Here is a 3,778-nt window from a genome sequence, read left to right as displayed (position 1 = left end):
CGTCATAAATTATCTTCAGGATTGCATTATTATCACAAAACGATTAATACTAAAAAGGCCCCTATCCATTTCTTCGTGTGAGTGACTTCTGGCTCTTTTGATACGTATCTCACGCATAATGAGAGAAGGTAGAGGCAAAAAATTGCGCTCTTATATGCGCCGTAATATCTGTGAGTGCTCCGTTTGTTTGGATTTCAGTTTTAATTTCATAAACTTCGTGTTATCAGATTGAGGTATAAAAACTTGGAAACAGTGATGTTATCCTATATTTATAAACAGCGGACCGTTACTGAAGAATAGGTGGTCTTCGGGACAAAAAAGCGGAAGAAAAACAGACATTTTTCTCCTGCTGCTCTTTTACTTCTCACCAGCTCCGAAGCAGGCTTCAAGTGCGTTATTAACAATTTTGCTTTTTTAAACGTTAGATGTCGTCCCTATACCTTGAACGTGTGACACGCGTATAAGCATTAAATATTTCACGAGGTCGAAAATAGTGTTATCTCGAATATTTAAACTAAAATATAATGCTTGTTTAAAAGCATGTTGTTGAGAATGTCTGCGTTTATGATCGACTAGAAAAATGAGTATGTAATTTATTCTATAAATAAAATTTTACCACGTCAAGAAGGCTTAATGTCATTGGTTTTAATGCCTCATGGCTAAACTTCACGTCGACATGTTTGGGCCGGACAAGTAAACGCTATTGTGAGAGTAGCATGAGTTCTCCATACGGTTTCAGCTACTTAAATTAAAAGATATACCCTTAATTCCTTAATATTTCTGCGTATAAGATATGCTCCATATTCTTCCATGTAGAGTTAGTGCGGGTATTTCATTTTTGGTTTCCGCATGGTGTTAATTGATATCCTTGATTGATTGAAAGTAATGAGCCCATGTCGTAGATGCTCAAGCATGTCATAAATACGCGGGAGTGGATAGACATCGTTCTTGGTCACTGTGTTGCGACGCCAGTAGTCAGCGTGGAACTAAAGAGTTACCATCTTTATTATTATTTTTTTTTTCACCAGAAGCGGAGCTGCCCACGCACTTTGCAATAAGTGAAATTTGGCGTCGGCCAGCATTGCTGCAAAGAACACCACAGGCGCTTTAAGCTTACGGGGTCGCAAGCACAGACTACGATGTTTTACATACGAGCAGTATTTCTCCCCCTCTCCTTGTGAACGCCACAAATGCTCACATAGTGAAGAGGCAGCATTCAATTCCTTTCCGTTAGCAGAGCTCAGGGCGATTCGCGACGTTTTGTCTACATTAGCAGAGAGGCTCTGTACTTGGTCCGGATCAGTGTGCACTTATGTACAGCTTCTGCACGAGCTCTACGAGCTCCAAAGCGCATGGCAAGTTCTCTAGACATCGTGGACTATATGTGTCACATGCTATAAGAATTTTCGTGCCTTCTCCGAGTTGTGCGAGCTCAATTGGCTTCGCACCATCTTAGACAAGCAGACGATGCATCCTGCCTGAGGAAAGTGATAAACCGGCTGCATGCGTTGAACCACGCTATAGTGCCTGGGAAATTACTTCTCCGTACCTTAGCGCGGGTGTTACGTCTAAAGTATAGATCCAAGCTCTTAGATTCTCTAACTCCCCATGATGGAGTGGCATTGAGGAGAATTCATGTGGATGCGGCGCTTACTCCTACAGTCAAATCATCCTAGAGATTTATTCTGAAGGTCACCGTTTCGAATTTAAACAAAACAATTATTTTGCGGAAAAGAGGAATATCATTCCCACTTCTGAAATCCTTGATAGTTTTAGGTGTTAGCAGTATATTTAGTGCGAGGATATGCAATTGAAAACCCGCCCATGTTACCCGGAAACATTTTGGGAATGAAATCTTTTTGTGTGCAATGACAGCGTCAGAGTTCCTACGCGTTGGTACCTCGTAATCATTCGATGGTTTAGTTGTCCTGCTTCACCCGTAGGTGTAGAGATCCAGGCAACTATCCAATATTCCGAACAGCGGCTGCGCTCTCGTGGACTACCACGATGCCAGGGGCATCCTGCCTCGTTGTCTTGACGCATTTTCAGTCGCATCTTAGTTGGAGGTGTGCTGTATGCGGGCCTTTAAAATGTATGCCTAACTTTCCGCTCTTCAGCAGCAAGCTCTTTCAAGATGTTGCAACCAGAACCCATCAAAAGATTGAAAAAGGTATAATGACTATTCGGCGGCGCGTTCAAGTCACTTTGATCTCGGAAGTTGCGGGCCAGTATATAATTGCGAAACCATAGGCATGTTCTCCAAACAAATCGGGGCTCTGTCGTCGTGAGCGGAGAACCAGGCATGGTTCTGGCAGGTGGTAGTTTCAGGTGGCATGACTGTGCACTGACAGGGTTGTGTAACATCACGAGACCAGTTGACACGGCAGAGTTGGTAGGCGTTGCTATATGTGGCTTCGGCTTTGAAACGGGATGCTAAAGTCGCAATCCAGCTTTCCTGGACCATTGAATTCCGAGCATCGGCAGTTTCACACGCTGCCGTAGGCCGCTCTAGTACGTTAGCAAGTCTTGGTTAAAGCTGAGATTTGCATGTACGACGGGCGGTTATTCACATCTTGTAGTATACTGCCACTCTATGCAAATTCGTATGTGCGGGAAAACGGAAAGGCAAAAATAAAAGATAACTTATTCAGAAATTGTAAATGCGAATTAACGCGAACATGGATCCATGCGGGATGCCGCAAGTGGGGGAATTTATGTCCCATCACACAATAACAAAGGGGGCGGGGCATAAGTACACATCCATGTTTTGGTCTCTCATCTTGCTTCAGTCTTCATAAGACCTTCTCTCGGTTCAAAACTCAGGATGCCGAAGTGCTATAAATTAATAATAACATACCATGTTACACGTTATTGAAGTCTAAAGAAGGGGAAATATGAGCATAGAACATGGCTTGTTCACTTCTCACCACCAATAATACCAAAACCTCTAGAGGCGACATTGACGCAGGCGTACAAATTATTTTGCCCGGCGAGTGTCTAGATAGGTTATGATAATATTTATGTTATTATCTTCAATATCGCACTGATAACAGTAAGCAGCTCGGGAATGCTGCCTTACTAAGCCTGATATATTGAAACGTTGATGGGGCAATCGCAAGGTGAGGTGGAGGGGACATATTTGAATTTATCGCCGCATTTTATTGTCTGCTCTTATTATACACTCCGAGCCATGCACCATAAATGACTGCCGTCACGAGAATTTGGACAAACCTCGACATGAAAAAGATGTTGAAGCTAAATTGCAGCCCCAAAATAGTTTCTATTTTCTAGCATAAATGAAGCGGAAGCGAAATGCTTCAAAAGAATCAAGTGGTCAGGCACTTTTGGTTCGAAGTTTCAAACTTCACTATATTGCAATCACGCAACCTTCTAATAAAAAGAAACGACACACACAAATCACCAAATGATACCCCTACTTCTATCCTTGTATATGTTTTTGCTGTCAAAGTCAATATGTTTCTTCGCACTGCCGTTATGTCTCAAAATATTGAGGGAAGTATTTGCTAACCAAAGATATTTTTTTTTTAAAGCTGTTCGTCTATTTGATTTTCTAGAAATAAGATCATAAAAAGATCAAATCGCCTTGCGCCAAGCCGTTCTATCCTTGCTGTGCTTAAAGGTTGTACTGTCCCTCAGAGTCTCAAAATATGGTTGCAGATTGGACTCGGTGATGTTGTTGGCGTCTTCATAATTTTTGCAGTGAGTGAGCAGAACCTGCAACATTGGCGAATATGGTAATTAAAAAAAAAGATAGTCC

Source organism: Amblyomma maculatum, unplaced genomic scaffold (genome assembly GCF_055883805.1).
Source record: "Amblyomma maculatum isolate TAMU_Amacu unplaced genomic scaffold, ASM5588380v1 scaffold_61, whole genome shotgun sequence".
Taxonomy (NCBI): domain Eukaryota; kingdom Metazoa; phylum Arthropoda; class Arachnida; order Ixodida; family Ixodidae; genus Amblyomma; species Amblyomma maculatum.
This window is presented reverse-complemented; position numbering follows the sequence as displayed.